Source organism: Cherax quadricarinatus, chromosome 21 (assembly GCF_038502225.1).
Source record: "Cherax quadricarinatus isolate ZL_2023a chromosome 21, ASM3850222v1, whole genome shotgun sequence".
NCBI lineage: Eukaryota > Metazoa > Arthropoda > Malacostraca > Decapoda > Parastacidae > Cherax > Cherax quadricarinatus.
Window position 1 is genome coordinate 16715359 of NC_091312.1, and position 25967 is coordinate 16741325.

Here is a 25967-nt window from a genome sequence, read left to right on the forward strand (position 1 = left end):
ACTTACTTCTCTTACAACCCCATCTATAAATATATTAAACAACCACGGTGACATCACACATCCTTGTCTAAGGCCTACTTTTACTGGGAAATAATTTCCCTCTTTCCTACATACTCTAACTTGAGCCTCACTAACCTCGTAAAAACTCTTCACTGCTTTCAGTAACCTACCTCCTACACCATACACCTGCAACATCTGCCACATTGTTCCCTTATCCACCCTGTCATACGCCTTTTCCAAATCCATAAATGCCACAAAGATCTCTTTAGCCTTATCTAAATACTGTTCACTTATATGTTTCACTGTAAACACCTGGTCCACACACCCCCTACCTTTCCTAAAGCCTCCTTGTTCATCTGCTATCCTATTCTCTGTCTTACTCTTAATTCTTTCAATAATAACTCTACCATACACTTTGCCAGGTATACTCAACAGACTTATCCCCCTATAATTTTTGCACTCTCTTTTATCCCCTTTGCCTTTATACAAAGGAACTATGCATGCTCTCTGCCAATCCCTAGGTACCTTACCCTCTTCCATACATTTATTAAATAATTGCACCAACCACTCCAAAACTATATCCCAACCTGCTTTTAACATTTCTATCTTTATCCCATCAATCCCGGCTGCCTTACCCCCTTTCATTTTACCTACTGCCTCACGAACTTCCCCCACACTCACAACTGGCTCTTCCTCACTCCTACAAGATGTTGTTCCTCCTTGCCCTATACACGAAATCACAGCTTCCCTATCTTCATCAACATTTAACAATTCCTCAAAATATTCCCTCCATCTTCCCAATACCTCTAACTCTCCATTTAGTAACTCTCCTCTCCTATTTTTAACTGACAAATCCATTTGTTCTCTAGGCTTTCTTAACTTGTTAATCTCACTCCAAAACTTTTTCTTATTTTCAACAAAATTTGTTGATAACATCTCACCCACTCTCTCATTTGCTCTCTTTTTACATTGCTTCACCACTCTCTTAACCTCTCTCTTTTTCTCCATATACTCTTCCCGCCTTGCATCACTTCTACTTTGTAAAAACTTCTCATATGCTAACTTTTTCTCCCTTACTACTCTCTTTACATCATCATTCCACCAATCGCTCCTCTTCCCTCCCGCACCCACTTTCCTGTAACCACAAACTTCTGCTGAACACTCTAACACTACATTTTTAAACCTACCCCATACCTCTTCGACCCCATTGCCTATGCTCTCATTAGCCCATCTATCCTCCAATAGCTGTTCATATCTTACCCTAACTGCCTCCTCTTTTAGTTTATAAACCTTCACCTCTCTCTTCCCTGATGCTTCTATTCTCCTTGTATCCCATCTACCTTTTACTCTCAGTGTAGCTACAACTAGAAAGTGATCTGATATATCTGTGGCCCCTCTATAAACATGTACATCCTGAAGTCTACTCAACAGTCTTTTATCTACCAATACATAATCCAACAAACTACTGTCATTTCGCCCTACATCATATCTTGTATACTTATTTATCCTCTTTTTCTTAAAATATGTATTACCTATAACCAAACCCCTTTCTATACAAAGTTCAATCAAAGGGCTCCCATTATCATTTACACCTGGCACCCCAAACTTACCTACCACACCCTCTCTAAAAGTTTCTCCTACTTTAGCATTCAGGTCCCCTACCACAATTACTCTCTCACTTGGTTCAAAGGCTCCTATACATTCACTTAACGTCTCCCAAAATCTCTCTCTCTCCTCTGCATTCCTCTCTTCTCCAGGTGCATACACGCTTATTATGACCCACTTCTCGCATCCAACCTTTACTTTAATCCACATAATTCTTGAATTTACACATTCATATTCTCTTTTCTCCTTCCATAACTGATCATTCAACATTACTGCTACCCCTTCCTTTGCTCTAACTCTCTCAGATACTTCAGATTTAATCCCATTTATTTCCCCCCACCGAAACTCCCCCACCCCTTTCAGCTTTGTTTCGCTTAGGGCCAGGACATCCGACTTCTTTTCATTCATAACATCAGCAATCATCTGTTTCTTGTCATCCGCACTACATCCACGCACATTTAAGCACTCCAGTTTTATAAAGTTTTTATTCTTCTCTTTTTTAGTAAATGTCTACAGGAGAAGGGGTTACTAGCCCATTGCTCCCGGCATTTTAGTCGCCTCATACGACACGCATGGCTTATGGAGGAAAGATTCTTTTCCACTTCCCCATGGACAATAGAAGAAATAAAGAGAAACAAGAACTATTTAGAAAAAGGAGAAAAACCTAGATGTATGTATATATATATATATATATATATATATGTATGTGCGTGTCTGTGAAGTGTGACCAAAGTGTAAGTAGGAGTAGCAAGATATCCCTGTTATCTAGCGTGTTTATGAGACAAAAAAAGAAACCAGCAATCCTACCATCATGCAAAACAGTTACAGGTTTCTGTTTCACAGTCATCTGGCAGGACGGTAGTACTTCCCTGGGTGGTTGCTGTCTACCAACCTACTACCTACCTACATAGCAGCATATGTGCACGAAACCTAGGATAATCTCCCCCAAAAAAATAGATCAGACAAAGTAAATAGTCACTTCGACTTTTCGGGTTCTCCCAGGTTCTCTGCACATATGCTGCTATATATGATAATCTATATAACTGTATTTGTAAATACCTGAATGTGTTAATAATGTATTAATAAAAATTATTATTATTATTATTATTATTATTATTATTATTATTATTATTATTATTATTATTATTATTATTATTATTATTTGTGATTTTCTCAGAAATTTGAACTGAGTAATGTAGTGATTTTTTTCTGTTATAAATAAGAAAAATACTGACGGACACAGAACGAGACAAAAGAGAAATACGCTGAGAAGAGACAGAGACTAACAGAGGGAAAAGAAGATATACAGAAAGAGATAGTGGACGAAGCAAAAAAAAAAAAAAATTACAGAATTAGAACCATAGACATTAAAAGCCAATGTTATCTCAGGGCCAGATATTTTTTTGAGGGATTGGTTATCGTGTGATAACGAATACCCCCCCACCGCCCCCACCCTCCCCTCCCCTGACTACCAACCTCTCAATACGCTCCTCCTCCTCCTCCTTCTACCTTCTTCTCCTCACTCTTCCTACTCCTCCTCTGTGAGAAGTCACTGGAGTACTTGACCTTCCTGATGGAACTGGGGATGAATGGTAAGAGGATTAGATGCTCATCATGTTGAAGAGAACATTGATGTGTACCTTGATGATGCGATGTTTGTAGTGACGCTTTCCTACCTGGGTTAGCTTACCTGTCTTGTGTGCTATACTGTGTTGTATTGTGTGTTGTTCCGTTACATTGCGTATTGCTGTGTCTAACACCCAAGTTGGGTGTTAGTCTGGTATATCAACTAACACCCAGACATATCAACTGACTAACACCCAGGTACCTGTGGTACTTACTGCTAGGTGAGCAGGAGTTGGGAAACATGCCCAACATTTCCACTCGCGACGGAGGATTGAACCAAAGACAGTATGCGAGGTGAGTGCGCTGTCAACCGAGCCGCGGAACACTAGTGGTCGCTCCTCTGCCCTCAGTCGCACCACTAAAGCAAACCAGAGGAAGATTGAAAGACGAGAATAAAGAAGGAAAAAAAAACAGGTAGCGCATTAGTCAAGTTCAGTGACTTTGGGGAAGTTGAAATAGTGGGGAGGGAGAGGGGGAGGGGGAAGAGGAGAGGGGGAGGGGAGGAAAGGGGGAGATGGGGGGTTATCACTTGTGACTAAGACCACCAATGGCGGGGCGTAAGTTTGTTTATAATCCCCCTTAACCCCCCCCCCTTCCTCCCATCCCCTCCCTGCAACTCGCTTCCACCATTCTTGCCACTTGCATTCTCATGTACTCTCTCTCTCTCTCTCTCTCTCTCTCTCTCTCTCTCTCTCTCTCTCTCTCTCTCTCTCTCTCTCTCTCTCTCTCTCTCTCTCTCTCTCTCTCTCTCTCTCTTTGCCTCTTTCTGTCTGCTATATAAACGTCACCCATCCTGCCCGCCCTCGTACTCTTCGGCCAAATAATTATTAGTCCCTAAGCCTAGGGAGAAGGAAAAAGGGAGCAGGCAGACTGGGAGAGTCGACGAAGTGGTGGGGGAGAAAATTGGGAGTCAGGAGTTTGGGGTTAAAGGACAGGTGTGTGTGTGTGTACTCACCTATCTGTTTTATTTATTTATTTATTTATAAATTTTAGCATACAAACAGAGGTACAAAAAAATACAGGTAAGAGCAGCATGCCAAAGCCACTTATATGCATAGCATTACGGGCTGGCTTAAAATTAACTTAAGATTAACTAAGCAATGATGAAATCAGTGATAAGACATTATTGTAAACAGATAACTATAAAATACAAATGAGTATTACAAAGACAGGTCATGTGGTTGCTTGCATTGCTGTTCATTCAGGTAGTGTATTTAAAAAAAAAATAACAAAGTTAGGTTTAACATTTGTGTGATATAATTGTGAGTAACATTTTGGATATACAATTTATAAGGTTCAGTTATTCAGTATTTATTTGGTTTTGAGTGAGTAAGTGAACTTTGAGAAGAGACTTGAATTTATAAACAGGTAGTGTTTCTTTTATATTTACAGGTAATGAATTCCAGATTTTAGGGCCTTTTATGTGCATTGAGTTTTTGCATAGCGTGAGATGGACACGAGGAACATCAAAGAGTGATCTGTGCCTTGTGTTATGGTCATGTGTTCTGTTGAGGTTGGCAAGGAGATGTTTGAGGGGAGGGTTAATATCAGAGTTAAGTGTTCTATGTATGTAATAAGTGCAATAATAAGTATGGATGTTTTGTATGGTGAGTAGGTTGAGTGTTTTGAATATTGGTGGAGTGTGCTGCCTGTAGTGAGAATTTGTTATCATTCTAACTGCAACCTTTTGTTGGGTAATTAGTGGTCTGAGATGGTTAGTTGTTGTTGAGCCCCACCCCTCATGGAAGGTTCCTTGATGTTGGTGAGGGGCTCTTGATTTAGGGAATTGGATCTGTGCTCCAGTTCCCCGAATTAAGCCTGAATGCCTTCCACATCCCCCCCCCCCGGGCGCTGTATAATCCTCCGGGTTTAGCGCTTCCCCTTTGATTATAATAATAATAATAATGTTGAGCCCCATGCACAAATTCCATAGGTGAGATAGGGGTAAATAAGAGAGTGATATAGGGCCAGGAGGGCTGACTGTGGAACATAGTACCGTATCTTCGATAGTATGCCTACAGTCTTGGAAATTTTCTTAGAAATTTGTTGTATATGTGTATGAAATTTGAGTCTATTATCGAGGTGGATTCCTAAGAATTTTTCCTCTGTTAGCTTTGTGATAGGTGATCCGTTTATCGTTATGTTAAGAGGTACATCTGTAGCTCTGCTACCAAACTGAATGAAGTAGGTTTTGTCAATGTTTAGTGTAAGTTTGTTAGTCCTCATCCAGGTAGATATTTTCTGTAATTCGGTGTTTACAGTATTGGCTAGCGTGACTGGGCTCGGGTGAGAGAAGACGTATGTAGTGTCATCTGCAAAAAGTGTGGGTTTGAGTAATTGCGAAGCATTTGGTAGGTCATTTATGTATAGGAGAAAGAGAAGAGGGCCAAGGACACTTCCCTGTGGGACACCAACTGTAATTGGTTGTGCGGAAGAGCTTGCCCCATTTGCGTACACATATTGGCTTCTGTTGCTGAGGTAAGACTTGAGGTAGTTGAGGGAGTGCCCTCTTATACCATAGTGTGACAATTTTACGTGGAGCAAGTCATGGTCAACTGTATCAAAAGCTTTACGTAAGTCAATGAAGATCCCCAGTGGGACTTCTTTTTTCTCTATTGCAGTGTATATATGTTCAAGCATGTGTATAATAGCATCATTAGTATTTTTATTAGGCCTGAATCCAAATTGGCAGGGGTTGAGAATGTTATGGGAGATGAGGTAGGAGTAGATTCGTTTATGAATTAATTTTTCGAAGATTTTTGAGAGAGGGTGTAAATTGGATATTGGCCTATAGTTATTCAACTCTGTTTGGTCTCCTCCTTTATGGATCGGGGTGACCCTTGCTATTTTGAGAACTGTAGGGAAGGTGGAGGATTCAATGGATTTGTTAAAGAGTGTTGCAATGATTGGTGATAGTACTTGTGACGCTTTTTTGTATATAAAGGGTGGTAAGGTATTTAAATCTCCTGCCTTGTTTTTCAGTGCGTTGATAATAAGGGAGACTTCGTATGGGTTAGTCGGAGCTAGGAACAGTGTGTTCGGGTAGTTGCCAGTGAGGTAGTCATTTGGTGGGGTATCTGAGCTTGGGATATTATTGGCAAGGTTTTGACCTATAGTGGAGAAGAAATCATTGAGTCTGTTTGCAGTTTCTGTTGGTGGGAGTTGGGGTTCATCTGATTTTGCTAATTTTATTTCGCTATGTCGTGATATCTTTTTTGTTCCCAGAATTTCTGATAGGGTCTTCCAGGTCTTTTTTATATCACCTCGTAAGTTGGATAATCTGTTCTCATAATACAATTTTTTTGCCCTTCTTATCAGGCTGGTTAGGATTGACGAGTAACGTTTTGTTTGGTCTCTGGTTATGTGACCCATTCTGTACTGTTTTTCATATCGGTGTTTTGTATTTATGGATTTGAGAATGCTGGGTGTTAGCCAGGGACTGTTCAGTCTCTTAGCTGTCATCTGTTTAGTTTTTTTAGGGCAGTGCTTGTTATAAAGGTATTGGGTCTTTTTTAGAAAATTATTAAAACATTCGTCAATATCTGTATAGATTTCTAGCTCAGTGTGCCAGTCAATGTTTGTTACTGCTGTTGTGAAGTTATTAATGGCTGCCTCATTGTGAAGTCTGAAGGTGACTTTAGTAGTGTCTTGGGGTATTTTACCAAGAGTTGTTATGAGGAAAGTAGGGTAGTTAGTGGTCTGTGGTATTATCTGTAATTATGCCTGATTTTAAAGGGGATATGGTGTTCGTCCAGATGTGGTCAAGTAGGGAAACACTAGTCTCTGTAAGTCTTGTAGGTTTTGTTACTGTTGGTAGCAACATGCAGTTACTCATTGTGTTTGTGAATTCAGTAACGTGTGGGTCCTGGTCTTGCAGGAGATTTATATTGAAGTCACCTGAGAGTAGTAAGTGATCTTTGTTCATGCGTGCATCAGTTATCATACTTCCTAGGTTTTGACTAAATTGATTGTGGAATTCTGTAGATGTTTATCACTGTGAGAGGTTTTTGTAGGTATTTGGATTTGAATTTAGCTATTATATATTCCCCATGTTCATCCCTTGTGCAAGTATTAGTGATACATTCTAGTTGGTCTGAGTAGTATATAGCAGTGCCACCCCCTTGTTGGTCTGGCCTACAGTTGTGTATGGCTGTGTAACCAGGAATGGCATAGACATCTGTAGTATCAGGCTTTAGCCAGGTTTCAGTTAGTGTAATGATGGACATATTGGCATGCAAGGAATTTAGTAATGCTAGGAGGTCATCATAATGCTTGCTTAAAGATCTGATATTGTAGTTAAAGATAGTTATGTTGTTGTTAGCTCTGAGAAGTGCCTTTGATTGTTCTGCTGTGTAGTAATTACAGTAACTGTTTGAATCATTTAAGTCATTAAATAAGAGGTTGGTATCAGGATCAATGCTTGTAATCATAAGATTTGTAGTGAATCTATAGTTAGAATTAAGTAAAAAATAAAGTAAATATTCTAAAGCTAAAAAAAAAATAGCACCTGAATTATTTAACAAATGTAAAAAATAATGAGCTAAGGTAGTTTTTTAAAGCTAAAATAAAGGAGACAATGTAAAAGGGACTAAAATAATTTGTGGTGAACAAATAAAGTGATGATCAAATAATGGAGCTTGGGAATATGATAGTAGGTAGTACTTTAAAGGTAATTCTTTAAAGTTATAATTATAATATAAAATTATAATATAAAGCGGGCGGGATTGAACCCGCGATCAGTCTCAAAACTCCAGACCGTCGCGTTAGCCACTGGACCAGCTAGCCACAATAAGATTCGTCCAACTAGGTACTCACTTGTTTGTGGTTGCAGGGGTCGATTCATAGCTTCTGGCCCCGCCTCCTCACACACTGTGTGTGTGTGTGTGTGTGTGTGTGTGTGTGTGTGTGTGTGTGTGTGTGTTTGTGTCCTCACCTGACTGTGGTTGCAGGGATCGAGTAGTAGCGTGTATGTGCATTCACATTATATACATTATTCATTGGCTTTATTGAGTACTTGCCTCGTGGGTTCTATCGTACCTACTCCTGATACTGTGTACTGCATATTGAATTTGTTTCTTCCACTTCCTAATCTAGCATTCCATTCATTTTCCAACCAGAGACAAAAAAAAGTATTTGCCTCTATCCCGGCAGCTCATCTATCACTTTCTTTAACACCTAGCTCCTACGCTTCGTATTGCAAAAAAAAAATCTGTCCCTGTCTGTTCTGTCAAAGACTGAGTGCCTTTTACGTCGTAATCAAGTCTCCTCTGGCCCTAAAGTCGTCAAGTTAAGTTCTTTAAGTCTTTCATGACTCAGTCCCTTAAATTCTGGGGACTAGGCCTTTCCTAGTGTTCGTACATGCTTGAATAGCTGGGTTCCATATTGGTGCTGCATATTCCATCAGACAAAAATACAGCACCACCTATGATCACTTCTGGAGTGGAGGCACAGTCAGTCGCCCCCACTCCAGAACAGCAGGTATTAGTGCCGCAAATAAAGCCTTCAACCCTACATAACATTAATACGACAACATTTGTGTTTACAAACATACGGGGTCTAAAGCTATTAGCAAACACCAAAATACCTTTCATCAGTGGACTCCTCACAGAATAAAACGCAATGTCTGCGGATACAGAACCCAGGGTACAACTTATTCTAATGTGACAGAAAGAATAGGCAACAAAGGGGAAAGGGGGTTGGGCTGTATGTCACTGAGTCGCTAATTAGCTCGGAATTACTAGACACCATAAATGTTTAATTAAAGTTTTGACAGTAAAGTTTGTGGTTGCATACAAGCCACGAGATACAACTTCCCATCAATTAAAGGAACAGCCTCTGAAAATTGACTACTGTCTGGAAAACCTCCCAACCCGGGTCCCAAATATTTTATTGCTATGTGATTTCAACTTAGGAACCTAAAATGGAAAAATATAGCAAATATTCCGACGAAAATTCACACACACATGAGCTATTGAATCTCTGCAAGAAGTTCACCTTAAGTAGAACCACCAAGACTGGAAAATACACTTTACCTTATCTTCACTACTAATGATAATCTGGTACTAAACATAACAGCATGAGACAGCAATATGCCTGGATCACAACATAATCGAAATACAGACATGTATGCGCAGGGCTCATGGCCAGTAAAATGAGATCAGTTATGAAGGTGCCTTCACCAAATTCAACTTCAATAACAGAAATATACAGTGGGATCAAATTAACCATGCCCTAAATGAAAAAACCTGGGAAGATATTCTAAACAACACGGATCCGAACCTTTGCCTAGAAAGAATTAACTCTGTGGCACTTGAGGTCTGCTCAAGATACATTCCCCTAAGAAAGAACAGAGAGAAGATGTAAACTAGAAAGAGACACTCCCTCTACAGGCGAAGGCAAAGAATCACAGAGCTGCTGAAAGGAGCCAGTATGTCTGAGATATGAAAGGAGGTACTGGCCGGAAGAATAGAAAACATCAAACTTAATCTTAAGAAATCATACAGGAGACAAGAAACACAGGAAGAACTTAAAGCCATAAATGAAATTTAAAAGAACCCAAAATGTTTCTTTTCTTATGCCAAATCTAGGCCAAAACCACATCTAGTATTGGGTCTGCACAATCCAGGGCAACATGGGTTCAGGGCAGGTCGCTCCTGCCTCTCACAACTACTGGATCACTATGATATGGCCTTGGATGCACTGGAAGAAAATCAGAATGCAGATGTAATGTACACAGACTTTGCAAAAGCATTTGACAAATGCGATCATGGCGTAATAGCCCATAAAATACGTGCTGAAGGAATAACTGGGAAAGTGGGGAGATGGATCTTTAACTACCTAACAAATCGAACACAAAGAGTAGTGGTCAACAGAGTTAAATCGGAGGCTGCCATAGTGAAGAGCTCTGTTCCACAAGGCACAGTACTCGCCCCCATCTTATTCCTCATCCTCATATCAGACATAGACAGAGATATACACCACAGCACCGTATCATCCTTTGCGGATGATACTAGGATCTGCATGAGGCTGTCATCTGCTGAGGACGCGGTTAACCTCCAAGAAGATATAAACAAAGTTTTCCAGTGGGCAACGGTAAACAATGTGATGTTCAATGAGGACAAATTCCAACTACTCCGTTATGGAAAACTGGAGGAGATAATAACTAGAACAGAGTATACTGCACACTCTGACCATACAATATTATTATAATCAAAAAGAAGCGCTAAGCCACAAGGACTATACAGCATGACCATACAATAGAGCGGAAAAATAATGTAAGGGACCTGGGAGTAGTAATGTCTGAGGATCTCACTTTCAAGGATCACAACAGTGCCACGATCGCACGTGCAAAGAAAATGATAGGATGGATAATGAGAACTTTCAAAACGAGAGATGCCAAGCCAATGATGATCCTTTTCGAATCACTTGTTCTCTCTAGGCTGGAATACTGCTGTACATTAACATCTCCATTCAAAGCAGGTGAAATCGCAGATCTAGAGAGTGTACAGAGATCCTTTACTGCACGTATAAGTTCTGTCAAGCACCTTAACTACTGGGAACGCTTGGAAGCACTTGACTTGTACTCGTTGGAACGCAGGAGGGAGAGATATATCATAATCTACACTTGGAAAATCTTGGAAGGAATGGTCCCAAATCTGCACACAGAAATCACTCCCTACGAAAGTAAAAGACTGGGCAGGCGATGCAAAATGCCCCCAATAAAAAGTAGGGGCGCCATTGGTACACTAAGGGAAAACACCATAAGTGTCCGGGGCCCAAAACTGTTCAACAGCCTCCCATCAAGCATTAGGGGAATTGCCAATAAGCCCCTGGCTGCCTTCAAGAGAGAGCTGAACAGATACCTAAAGTCAGTGCCGGATCAGCCGGACTGTGGCTCGTACGTTGAACTGCGTGCGACCAGCAGTAACAGCCTAGTTGATCAGGCCCTGATCCATCGGGAGGCCTGGTCATGGACCAGGCCGCGGGGGCGTTGATCCCCGGAATAACCTCCGGGTAACCTCCAGGTCCCTGCTTAAACGAGATGGGACTTACGCAGACAGCAAAGAAATGAGCGAGATACTGAAGTCCCATGAACATATGTAGGCATGTGCCTTAATAAACAGGGCGCATCACTGACAGCATGCGGAGTGGTGAAGCGGCAAACAGACTGATCTGTGTTAGCCGCTAATGAGAAGGTGAGGAGGGAAACAGGCTAAGGGATGCGCACTGGTACTTATGAAGAAGATTCGGAAATCGACTCGCAGCAACGCACACAGTAAAGATGAGATACTCTCATTTGAAGCAACGATGGCTTCCAAAGTGGAAGTAAAGAGTAGTCGACACACAGGTCTCTTGCCGGTGTCTAGGATGCGCCTAGTCCCCAGGTTTAGTGACCCTCATAGAGCCATTTAAGCTGAAGAAAAAAATCCAAAAGTATTATCTATTCAAAAGTAGATACTCACACGATAAACAGTGCTGTTATTTCAGACCGAAAGTTAAGAACACAAGGTACATCAAGACAGGTGCCAGCAACAAAGTTTGACAAACAATGCAATAAACAAAGTACAGTATCGGCTATCTCATAGGATGACACAACTGTCAGAGAACCAAAAGTCCAGTGACTTCACTAAATCAACTGACACCCCTCCACTCCCCAGCCCAACCCACGACACCCCACCCAAGCCCACCCAACGTCACCCACCACCTACAAGGGTAGTTCGAGGTGGTGGCTGGTAGGCGGCGCTGAGGTCAATATTCTTGGGCAAACAATCTTAACCCACATGCAAACGACCTCCACCGCAGTCATTCACACATTCACACAGGAATTTATTTGCACAAGAAAGAAGGAATATTTCAGCAGGCCTATTGGCCCATACTAGGCAGGTCCTTCTCAAACCCATCCCCACCAACAAAAATAATCATCCCGCCCATTATCAATGCTACCCAAGGAATAAGCTTTGATAACCCTACTGACTCAGTACAAGTCCCACTCAGAACGAACCCCCTCTCACTCATGTACTTACCTACCATATAATTCGAAGCTATATAAGCAAACTTTTCTTTCCCGTGCTTCCACAGTGGTCTTTTTTTTATAGTTCCTTGTTAGTGGTTCTACTTTTTTAAAAGTACTATTTAGCCATTTTCTTCTCTTGTTCTTCTCTGTGGTTCTGTCTCTGTCTTCAGTTGCTATGTCGTTCTCAGCCTATCTTCTTCTTCTTCTCGACTTCTGTCGGCTTTCCTCTTCTTTCTACATTTTTTCCATGTTCTTTTGCTTCTTGTTTTCCCTTTTCTGCATCTGTGATTGAACCATGGTTGTAGACCGAGAGGGAAGGTGTTAGTATGATACCGGGGGAGCGGGAGGGTGTTAGTATGATACAGGGGGTGTTAGTATGATACAGGGGGTGTTAGTATGATACAGGGGGTGTTAGTATGATACAGGGGGGTGTTAGTATGATACAGGGGGGTGTTAGTATGATACAGGGGGTGTTAGTATGATACAGGGGGGTGTTAGTATGATACAGGGGGTGTTAGTATGATACCGGGGGTGTTAGTATGATACACGGGGTGTTAGTATGATACAGGGGGTGTTAGTATGAGAGAAGGGTTGTTAGTAAGAGACAGGGGGGTTTTAATATGAGAGGGGGGTGTTAGTATGAGAGAGGAGGAGTGGCTGGGGCCGTTGATCAGGTTGATGGAAGTTGTAGGTCGGCTAGCAGGTTCATGAGGATTGTTATAGAACAATTAGGAGTTGTGAAGGGGAAGGGGGAAGGGACACCGTGAGTGGGCATCTCGAAAGGGGGGGGATTGTGGGGTGAGAGAGTTGACTTGGTAACCAGTTAGTCAGAAGTGATCCTCCGGGACTGTGGGCAGCTGGTGGAAATGAATATTGTGTTGAGGATGGCAAAGAGTTGATTGTGGAGTTGGAAACCATGGAAAATGCGATTGGAAATTGTGCTAGTAATGAACGAAGTGGATGGTGGTGATGGTGGTGGTACTGGTGGTGGGTGGTGGTAGTGGTGGTGGTGGTTGTGATAGTGGTGGTGGGTGGTGGTGGTGATGATGGTTGTGATAGTGGTGGTGGGTGGTGGTGGTGATAGTTGTGATAGTGGTGGTGGTGGTGGGTGGTGGTGGGTGGTGGTGGTGATGGTTGTTATAGCGGTGGTGGGTGGTGGTTGTGATAGTGGTGGTGAGTGGTGGTGGGTGGTGGTGGTGATGGTTGTGATAGTGGTGGTGGTGGTGGTGGTGGTGGTGGTGGTGGTGATGGTTGTAATAATGGTGATGGTAGTGATAGTGGTGGTGGTGGTGGTGGTGGTGGTGGTGGTGGTGGTGGTGGTGGTGGTGGTGGTGGCGATGGTTGTGATAGTGGTGGTGGTGGCGGTGGTTCTGTTTTCACTTAGTGTACCAATGGCGCCCCTACTTTTCATTGGGGGTATTTTGCACCTCCTGCCCAGTCTTTTACTTTCGTAGGCAGTGATTTCTGTGTGTAGACTTGGGACCATTACTTCCAGGATTTTCCAAATGTAGATTATGATATATCTGTCTCGCCTGCGTTCCAGCGAGTACAAGTCAAGTGCTTCCAAGTGTTCCCAGTTGTTGAGGCATTTGATGGAACTTACTTGTGCAGTAACGGTTCTCTGTACACTCTCTAGCTTTGCAATTTCACCAGCTTTGAACAGACTCTGTATAGCCCTTGTGGCTTAGCGCTTCTTTTTGATTATAATAATAATTTGAACAGACTGATTGCATGATTGCAAATAAGAACAGAAACCACGGTGAAAATAAGAAATAAAACCTGAGCACTCTCATATTCATAGATACACATCTTCAGAGAAACAGGAAGAAGAGGCAAGAGAAGCACATTTTATATGTAAAACCCCGAGGCGAGACGTCACTCAGAGAAGATGACAGCATCTCACACAAACAGCTTCCTCACAAACCTAACCCACTCATCCATTTGTCCAATATCAGGGTAAATTGTTGGCCTGACAAAGAACACACACACTGTATTTTGGTGATAAATAATTTTTCCATTAATAAAATAAACAATATTTTGGACTATAGAACTGTCAAGTTTATACATTCCAAAACAATTGTTGAAATATGTTGTGCATCGTGTTTGATAACAGACAGTTCCACAATATTTCTTTGAACTACACAATTACACGGAAGTAATTCTTTGGCATTAGTCCAATTTACATCTCTCTCTCTCTCTCTCTCTCTCTCTCTATATATATATATATATATATATATATATATATATATATATATATATATATATATATATATATATATATATGAATTTGGTAGGGTGTGCAAAAGAAGAAAATTAAAGGTGAATACAGGAAAGAGTAAGGTTATGAGGATAACAAAAAGATTAGGTGATGAAAGATTGAATATCAGATTGGAGGGAGAGAGTATGGAGGAGGTGAATGTATTCAGATATTTGGGAGTGGACGTGTCAGCGGATGGGTCTATGAAAGATGAGGTGAATCATAGAATTGATGAGGGAAAAAGAGTGAGTGGTGCACTTAGGAGTCTGTGGAGACAAAGAACTTTGTCCTTGGAGGCAAAGAGGGGAATGTATGAGAGTATAGTTTTACCAACGCTCTTATATGGGTGTGAAGCATGGGTGATGAATGTTGCAGCGAGGAGAAGGCTGGAGGCAGTGGAGATGTCATGTCTGAGGGCAATGTGTGGTGTGAATATAATGCAGAGAATTCGTAGTTTGGAAGTTAGGAGGAGGTGCGGGATTACCAAAACTGTTGTCCAGAGGGCTGAGGAAGGGTTGTTGAGGTGGTTCGGACATGTAGAGAGAATGGAGGGAAACAGAATGACTTCAAGAGTGTATCAGTCTGTAGTGGAAGGAAGGCGGGGTAGGGGTCGGCCTAGGAAAGGTTGGAGAGAGGGGGTAAAGGAGGTTTTGTGTGCGAGGGGCTTGGACTTCCAGCAGGTATGCATGAGCGTGTTTGATAGGAGTGAATGGAGACAAATGGTTTTTAATACTTGACGTGCTGTTGGAGTGTGAGCAAAGTAACATTTATGAAGGGGTTCAGGGAAACCGGCAGGCCGGACTTGAGTCCTGGAGATGGGAAGTACAGTGCCTGCACTCTGAAGGAGGGGTGTTAATGTTGCAGTTTAAAAACTGTAGTGTAAAGCACCCTTCTGGCAAGACAGTGATGGAGTGAATGATGGTGAAAGTTTTTCTTTTTCGGGCCACCCTGCCTTGGTGGGAATCGGCCAGTGTGATAATAATAATAAAAATATATATATATACATATATATATATATATATATATATATATATATATATATATATATATATATATATATATATATATATATATATATATATATATATATATATATATATATATATATATATATATATATATATATATATATACATATTCAAATGCAGACGCACACACACACGCACACATAAACACATAAACACCTAGGGCGACCAAACAACACACATATATGAAACAAGGACAAACACAAACAATGAACAAACAGAAGTTTGCCACATGGACACTATGTTAGTACGTTATACCACCGATGTTTTATTTGTCCGTTTGTTTTGTGTGCTTTATTTGTCTTATATTTTAGTTTTCTGTTTATTTGTTTCATTTATCTATTTAATTATCATATTTATGTCTGCTAATTTACTGGTTTTATTTATTTGTTTATTTGTGTGCATGTGTGTGTGTACTCGCCTAATTGTGGTTGCAGGGGTTAAGTCACAGCTCCTCGTGTGTGTGTGTGTGTGTGTGTGTGTGTGTGTGTGTGTGTGTGTGTGTGTGTGTTTGATTTACTTTCTAATAATTTTGTCTGTTTCGCTTCTTTATTTGTCTGTTTTTGTGTATTTTTTCTTGTTTTCCTGTTTATTTGTTTTAACAAAGACACGGTTCTATCCTATTTTATTTTTCCAAAACACTCATCTTTTCCTGGTAAATGATTCCACATTTTAAGACTCACGTATTTTTTCACTAGTTTCGTGATGTCCTCATTCTTTCTCGTCCTCCTCTTCCTTCTCCTCCTCTTCTTCATCTTCCTCCATTTCATCTTTCTCCTCTTCCTCTTCCTCCTCCAGGAGGGCAGAAGGAGCGTGAGGAGCTGGGTGGTCAGGTCTTGCTGTGGTTACCACATCAGTCGCTGGTGAGAAATTCTGATAGCTAGTTCCAGATCTGAGAGACCGTCTCTCGATTTCAAGAAACGTGAGAAATACACACACACACACACACACACACACACACACACACACACACACACACACACACACACGAGGAGCTGTGAATTAACCCCTGCAACCACAATTAGGTGAGTACACACACACACTTTGTGCATCAAGACAAAAATAAAAGTGGACTGGAAATTTAGGAACTTACAAGAGGAACAAAGCACAAACAGAAGTAACCGGTTAGAACCAGAGGTGTGAACCACGAGGTGTGACCTCTGTACCTCTGAATCAGAGGTGTGAACCACGAGGTGTGACCTCTGTACTTCTGAATCAGAGGTGTGAACCACGAGGTGTGACCTCTGTACCTCTGAATCAGAGGTGTGAACCACGAGGTGTGACCTCTGTACTTCTGAATCAGAGGTGTGAACCACGAGGTGTGACCTCTGTACTTCTGAATCAGAGGTGTAAACCACGAGGTGTGACCGCTGTACCTCTGAATCAGAGGTGTGAACCACGAGGTGTGACCGCTGTACCTCTGAATCAGAGGTGTGAACCACGAGGTGTGACCTCTGTACTTCTGAATCAGAGGTGTGAACCACGAGGTGTGACCTCTGTACTTCCGAATCAGAGGTGTGAACCACGAGGTGTGACCGCTGTACCTCTGAATCAGAGGTGTGAACCACGAGGTGTGACTTCTGTACTTCTGAATCAGAGGTGTGAACCACGAGGTGTGACCGCTGTACCTCTGAATCAGAGGTGTGAACCACGAGGTGTGACCGCTGTACCTCTGAATCAGAGGTGTGAACCACGAGGTGTGACCTCTGTACCTCTGAATCAGAGGTGTGAACCACGAGGTGTGACCTCTGTACTTCTGAATCAGAGGTGTGAACCACGAGGTGTGACCTCTGTACTTCCGAATCAGAGGTGTGAACCACGAGGTGTGACCGCTGTACCTCTGAATCAGAGGTGTGAACCACGGGGTGTGACCTCTGTACCTCTGAATCAGAGATGTGAACCACGGGGTGTGACCTCTGTACCTCTGAATCAGAGATGTGAACCACGGGGTGTGACCTCTCCATCTCTGAACAAGAGGTGCGAACCACGAGGTGTAATTTCGGAATCGTTGGACCAAAGGTGTGAACTACGAAGTGTAACCTCTGAACCGTTCTTCCAACGTTGAGGCACAATTTTGTGTTGTCGTTTCCCACAGTGTTGTCATTCCCGACAGAGTATGGTCGTTGCCGACAGTATTGTTGCCGACAGAGTGCTGTCGTTCCCGACAGAGTATTGTCGTTGCCGACAGTGCTGTTGTTCCAGACAGAGTATTGTCGTTTCCGACAGTGTTGTTGTTTCCGACAGTGTGTGTGGGATTTTGGGTGAGATGAGTACAAAAATAATTCTTATAACAAAAGGACCACTGTATAGCAAGATACTCATCTTTGTTGATGACAGCTCAAAACACTGGATTACGATGCACACGAAATACAGCCATGAATGTTTCAACATTTAACGCATTTCAACGCGGCGTGGCCTGGCCGGCTGACACCGTGTCACTTCTGTCACATCTTCATTGGTTGAGTTCAAACTGCAATCAACCTGCTGCAATCTCAGCCCTCCTCTTATGGGTGGCTATCTGCTGACACGATGTCTACAGGTGTAGAAACGAAAGGAGCAGATTCCCTGAGTCTAAGGTGCTGGCTGTGGGGTATGAAACCCCCAGGTATATCAATAGTTTAGAAACAAATTATTTTTAATTTTCTCGGTCATGGGAAATAGTAATTTCCTCAGATAAACATATGTTCGTAAAATCTTACACAGACTCTCATAAGAGTGTAAGTTCTGCTGGACACATGTAAATATTGGGTGTTGATCTTATCTGCACTGTATCTTTAATCTTGGAAATAAATGGTATAAAATACCGACACAATGGAAATATAAACACAAATGCAGTATAATGTGATCCTTTATTGACAACGTTTCACCCACACAGTGGGCTTTTTCAAGTCACACACGGATCTACCGTGTGTGACTTGTGACTTGAAAAAGCCCACTGTGTGGGTGAAACGTTGTCAATAAAGGATCACATTATACTGCATTTGTGTTTATATTTCCATCTTTAATCTTATTAGAAGGTGTCTGATTCTGCAGATTCAGAAGCTTGTGTTAAAATAAATGGGCGTTTCTGGTGTGCTTCAGTTTAAAACTGCTGAGCGCAGGATGTTTGGTTGTAAGACATGTGAGCATCTGTGCTAATGCAAAAAAAAAAAAATCATGACAGTCTTCTGCTCTCCAGCGTGGGAAAGTAGAGAGAAGGATCTTAGCCTCTGTGAGAGGGGTCGACGCTCCCGAGGGACGTCGCCCCCCCTGGTTGGAGAAAAAAAAATTCACAGTGTTGTTGTTGCAAACAGAGTGTTGGCATGTCCGACACAGAGCTGTCATTGCCAATAGAGTATTGTCATTGTTGATAGAGTGTTGTTGTTGCTGACAGTGTTGTTATTGCTGACAGTGTTGTCGTCCCCAACTGAGAGTTGTCGTTGCCGATACAGTGTTATCGTTGTCAACACAATGTTCTCGTTGCCTGCACAGTGTTGTCATCCCCTTCTGAGTATTGTCATTTCCGACACAGTGTTGTCGTCTCTAACACAATGTTGCTGTTTCCGACACTGGCCGTTGCGTCAGTCGTTCATTTTCTGTCTCTACCGGGCATAACAAAAATAAAATAAAAATAAACGACATACTCCTGTGGGTAGAATATATACGGCAGCCATCGTTGAACTCTTGGTTTTACCTCTATTAAGTTGAGTTAAGTTAGGTTATCTCAGTCTCAGCTGGTTAGGCTAGTCTAGGTTAGGTTAGAATAATGTATAGGGTATTCATCCTACTGACACCCCTACACATACACACACACATGGATGAGGATCAGGCAGGACTACAAAGAGACCTGGACAGGCTGGAAGCCTGGTCCAGCAACTAGCTCCTCGAATTTAACACCGCCAAATGCAAAGTCATGAAGATCGGGGAAGGGCAATGAATACCGCAGGCAGAGTATAGGTTAGGTGGCCAAAGATTGCAAACCTCACTCAAGGAAAAGGATCCCGGGGTGAGTATAATACCGAGCACTTCTCCTGAGGCGCACATCAACCAAATAACTGTTGCAACATATGGGCGCCTGGCAAACCTGAGAATGGGGTTCCGATACCTCGGTAACGAATCGTTCAAGACTCTATACACCATGTACGTCAGGCCCATTATGAAGCATGCAGCACCAATTTGGAACCCATGCCTAGTTAAGCACGTCAAGAAATAAAAGAAATTGCAAAGGTTTGCAGCAAGATTAGTTCCAGAGCTAAGGGGAATGTTCTACAAAGAAAGGTTAAGGGAAATCGGCCTGACGACACTAGGTTAGGGGAGACATGATAACGACATACGAAATACTGCGAGAAATTGACAAGGTGGACAGAAACAGGATGTTCCAGAGATGAGACAAAGAAACAATGGGCCATAGTTAGAAGTTGAAGACTCAGATGAGTCAAAGGGATGTTAGGAAGTATTTCTTTAGTCATAGAATTGTCAGGAAGTGGAATAGTCTAGCAAGTGACAGTGGAGGCAGGAACCATACATAGTCTTATGCCGAGGTTAGATAAAGCTCATTGAGCAGGGAGAGAGAGAGGACCAAGTTGAGATCAGTGAAGGGCGGGACCAGGAACTATGAATCGACTCCTGCAACCACAGATAGGTGAGTACGTACGCACACACACACACACACACACACACACACACACACACACACACACACACACACACACACACACACACACACACATACACACGGTGTTGCTGGCTGGTAAGCTGTCTGCTAAATATTGCAAGAGACAAGTTCCACCTGCATGTCGCTAGCAGGTACATGGAGCACTGTGCCAGGCAACACCTGGGTGGACATGCAAGCAGGTGTGTCCTGTACATGTGGACACGGGTGAGCCCACCTGTAGCAAGCCTGACAAGGGAGGCAAAAATGGCATTAACAAATTTTTAGAGCCATTTTGATGTCTCTCTTTTGGTCGGAACCATCGTACTGTGAAAATTTGATTTTGTGAGCCATTCATTAAGTTGTTGCTGCTGGCCTTGAGTTAGTTGCGTCGCCTGAGCTGCTAGTTTGTTGTGCACCCGTAGCTCATCCTGTGAGAGATAGAGCAAAAAAAAAAGGATTGCGAGGTCATAATGGGTCTTGGTCAGACCTCACTAGGAATAGTTACATAACAGAAAAAAAAATAGTAGACATTTGCATATATTACTATTAATCCATATAGCTAATGTAAACAATATAATAGAAAGACATTCCCCAAGAAATAAATATCTTAATATCAATAAAATTATTGGTTATTAATGGGTTGCAGTGTCGTCAAATATCAGTTTGGTTATCCTCTCAACACAAGATGTTGATACAACCTAAAGATTTCAATTACCTTTTCATTAACACTGAGATGTTTTGCCATATCCTGTTGGGTCTGCATGGAGGTGTGTCTGAAAGGTTGAATGATTGAACACTAAGATACAGTGTTCCAGTGTATCGTTCTGACTGTCCACATACTTGTACAGAGATACTTGTAGCCTAGACGTAGTCTAGCAGCAACGTCTCGCTGTTGTTACTGTCTTCATAGATATCATTATACCCAAACATTTCATTATTATGGACAGTTGATCTGCTAGTTCTTGTTAGAACTGTTCTATTTTTTTCAAACTCGTTCACTAGTTCCTTTCTTACAATGTTTTTTACACTTGTGTATGAAAAATCAAAATTATTTGCTGCTTGTTAAACTATTTCATCAACTTTGTAATGCTCCTGGAGGCGTATGTGAGAGGAAGTCTACAAATGTTTACTTTTGATTGTATTTTAATAATTTGGGCATATCTGTGGTGATTCATACACCAGCATGTTACACTCAGGTCTCTGGTTGTTGTATATCTGTGGTGCTTCATACACCAGCATGCTACACTCAGGTCTCTGGTTGTTGTATATCTGTGGTGCTTCATACACCAGCATGCTGCACTCAGGACTCTGGTTATTGTATATCTGTGGTGCTTCATACACCAGCATGCTGCACTCAGGTCTCTGGTTGTTGTATATCTGTGGTGCTTCATACACCAGCATGCTGCACTCAGGTCTCTGGTTGTTGTATATCTGTGGTGCTTCATACACCAGCATGCTACACTCAGGTCTCTGGTTGTTGTATATCTGTGGTGCTTCATACACCAGCATGCTACACTCAGGTCTCTGGTTGTTGTATATCTGTGGTGCTTCATACACCAGCATGCTACACTCAGGTCTCTGGTTGTTGTATATCTGTGGTGCTTCATACACCAGCATGCTACACTCAGGTCTCTGGTTGTTGTATATCTGTGGTGCTTCATACACCAGCATGCTACACTCAGGTCTCTGGTTGTTGTATATCTGTGGTGCTTCATACACCAGCATGCTACACTCAGGTCTCTGGTTGTTGTATATCTGTGGTGCTTCATACACCAGCATGCTACACTCAGGTCTCTGGTTGTTGTATATCTGTGGTGCTTCATACACCAGCATGCTGCACTCAGGACTCTGGTTATTGTATATCTGTGGTGCTTCATACACCAGCATGCTGCACTCAGGTCTCTGGTTGTTGTATATCTGTGGTGCTTCATACACCAGCATGCTACACTCAGGTCTCTGGTTGTTGTATATCTGTGGTGCTTCATACACCAGCATGCTACACTCAGGTCTCTGGTTGTTGTATATCTGTGGTGCTTCATACACCAGCATGCTACACTCAGGTCTCTGGTTGTTGTATATCTGGGGTGCTTCATACACCAGCATGCTGCACTCAGGTCTCTGGTTGTTGTATGTCTGTGGTGCTTCATACACCAGCATGCTACACTCAGGTCTCTGGTTGTTGTATATCTGTGGTGCTTCATACACCAGCATGCTACACTCAGGTCTCTGGTTGTTGTATATCTGTGGTGCTTCATACACCAGCATGCTACACTCAGGTCTCTGGTTGTTGTATATCTGGGGTGCTTCATACACCAGCATGCTGCACTCAGGTCTCTGGTTGTTGTATATCTGGGGTGCTTCATACACCAGCATGCTGCACTCAGGTCTCTGGTTGTTGTATGTCTGTGGTGCTTCATACACCAGCATGCTGCACTCAGGTCTCTGGTTGTTGAGTGCAAGTAATGAGGAGAGAGTGGCAGTTATAATTAAACTCTGACGTCGTAGTTACCATAAGCTTGAGAACAACAAGTATAATAAACAGTTCAGTTTGTAAGGTGGAAGCCCAGTTATTAATACTAATACACCTCTGTATTACAGTACCATCCAGCTGGTATACAATAACAGTACGTCCTGCCATCTCACTGTCACAGTGAAGGCAGCCATCACTGTAAATTGCCTGTGGAATTTTTTTTTGTCTGAAGGTCGTTAATGTGTTCCTGAAGACTCAGTTTAGAAATCTTTCGAAGTTGAGGACTGTGCATGAGGAGTTTCATGGGAGTGTAAGTTAGCATGGTGATATCATAAGCTGTTATCTGCCATGCTGGCAGGAATATTGATGTTTCTAGCATGATACAATCATGTAGTCCAATCATTTTTTATGTGTGTGTAGCTGTTATTTGAATCCATCTTGATTCACTTGCCTCGGGAATTATGTGTTCTAATAATTCTCTAAAGACAGCATTAGGAATTAGAAACATGTGTATAACGTGGGCATTTGAATTAAAATACCCAGGTGTTGCACATGTGTCTAATTCGTCATCTTCTTGGTATTCTACATTATTTTTGTGGAAGTTATATTGTGTCTGTCACCAGGCAGTAACTTCAGTCCTGTCAGGACACTGACGTCACGTACTCTACCACCAACACAAGGTATACCTGATGTCGCGTCCTCTACCATCAACGCAAGGTATACATAATATCACGTACTCTACCACCAACACAAGGTATACATAATATCACGTACTCTACCACCAACACAAGGTATACCTGATGTCGCGTCCTCTACCACCAACACAAGGTATACATAATATCACGTACTCTACCACCAACACAAGGTATACCTGATGTCGCGTCCTCTACCACCAACACAAGGTATACATAATATCACGTACTCTACCACCAACACAAGGTATACCTGATGTCGCGTCCTCTACCATCAACGCAAGGTATACATAATATCACGTACTCTACCACCAACACAAGGTATACCTGATGTCACGTCCTCTACCACCAACACAAGGTATACATAATATCACGTACTCTACCACCAACACAAGGTATACCTAATATCACGTACTCTACCACCAACACAAGGTATACCTGATGTCGCGTCCTCTACCACCAACACAAGGTATACCTAATATCACGTACTCTACCACCAACATAAGGTATACCTAATATCATGTACTGTACCACCAACACAAGGTATACCTGATATCACGTCCTTTACCACCAACACAAGGTATACCTGATATCACGTCCTTTTCCACCAACACAAGGTATACCTATTATAACGTACTCTACCACCAATACAAGGTATACCTGATATCCCGTCCTCTACCACCAACACAAGGTATACCTGATATCACGCCCTCTACAACCAACACAAGGTATACCTAATGTCACGTCCTCTACCACCAACACAAGGTATACCTATTATCACGTACTCTACCGCCAACACAAGGTATACCTGATACGTACTCTACCACCAACACAAGGTATACCTAATATCACGTACTGCACCACCAACACAAGGTATACCTGATATCACGTCCTCTACCACTAACACAAGGTATACCTATTATCACGTACTCTACCACCAACACAAGGTATAACTGATATCGCGTCTAACACCAACACAAGGTATACCTATTATCACGTACTCTATCACCAACACAAGGTATACCTGATATCACGTCCTCTAATACCTACACTAGGTATACCTATTATCACGTACTCTACCACCAACACAAGGTATACCTGATAGCACGTCCTCTACCACCAACACAAAGTATACCTGATATCACGTCCTCTATCACCAACACAAGGTATACCTATTATTACGTACTCTACATCAACACAAGGTATACCTGACATCACGTCCTTTTCCACCAACACAAGGTATACCTAATGTCACGTCGTCTACCACCAACACAAGGTATACCTTATATCACGTCTACCACCAACACAAGGTATACCTTATATCACGTCTACCACCAACACAAGGTATACCTTACATCACGTCTACCACCAACACAAGGTATACCTTACATCACGTCTACCACCAACACAAGGTATACCTTATATCACGTCTACCACCAACACAAGGTATACCTTACATCACGTCTACCACCAACACAAGGTATACCTTACATCACGTCTACCACCAACACAAGGTATACCTTATATCACGTCTACCACCAACACAAGGTATACCTTACATCACGTCTACCACCAACACAAGGTATACCTTACATCACGTCTACCACCAACACAAGGTATACCTTATATCACGTCTACCACCAACACAAGGTATACCTTACATCACGTCTACCACCAACACAAGGTATACCTTACATCACGTCTACCACCAACACAAGGTATACCTTATATCACGTCTACCACCAACACAAGGTATACCTTATATCACGTCTACCACCAACACAAGGTATACCTTACATCACGTCTACCACCAACACAAGGTATACCTTATATCACGTCTACCACCAACACAAGGTATACCTTATATCACGTCTACCACCAACACAAGGTATACCTTACATCACGTCTACCACCAACACAAGGTATACCTTATATCACGTCTACCACCAACACAAGGTATACCTTATATCACTTAGTCTACCACCAACACAAGGTATACCTTACATCACGTCTACCACCAACACAAGGTATACCTTACATCACGTCTACCACCAACACAAGGTATACCTTACATCACGTCTACCACCAACACAAGGTATACCTTATATCACTTAGTCTACCACCAAGACAAAGTATACCTAAGTCTTTCCTGATATTAATCATTTTATTGATCATAGAACCAGCAAGAATATTTCTTAAGTCATCATACTGTTGACTACGAAATCACTAACTTATTTTTGCAGCGTCACAGAACTATCCTGCGGGGAAGGTGATCTCTGAGGGATCTTACGTTCGCTCAGGACTCCGTTCTCGCCCTTCTAACTCGTTCATCCACCATCAGGTGGATGAACGCCATCAGGTGGATGAGACTCGTCTTTGTTCTGTCTTTCTCATTTCTTTGCTCTCATTTGAACTCTTCATGATATTCCTCTTCCTCCTCTTCGTAGTTTCGTCTCCTTGTATGTGTGTGTCTACTCACGTAATTGTGGTTGCAGGGGTCAAGTCTCAGCTCCTGGCCCCGCCTCTTCACTGATTATTACTAGGTCCTCTCTCTCCCTGCTCCATGAGCTTTGTCATACCTTTTCTGAAAACTATGTATGGTTCCCGCCTCCACTACGTCACTTTCTAGGCTATTCCAATTCCTGA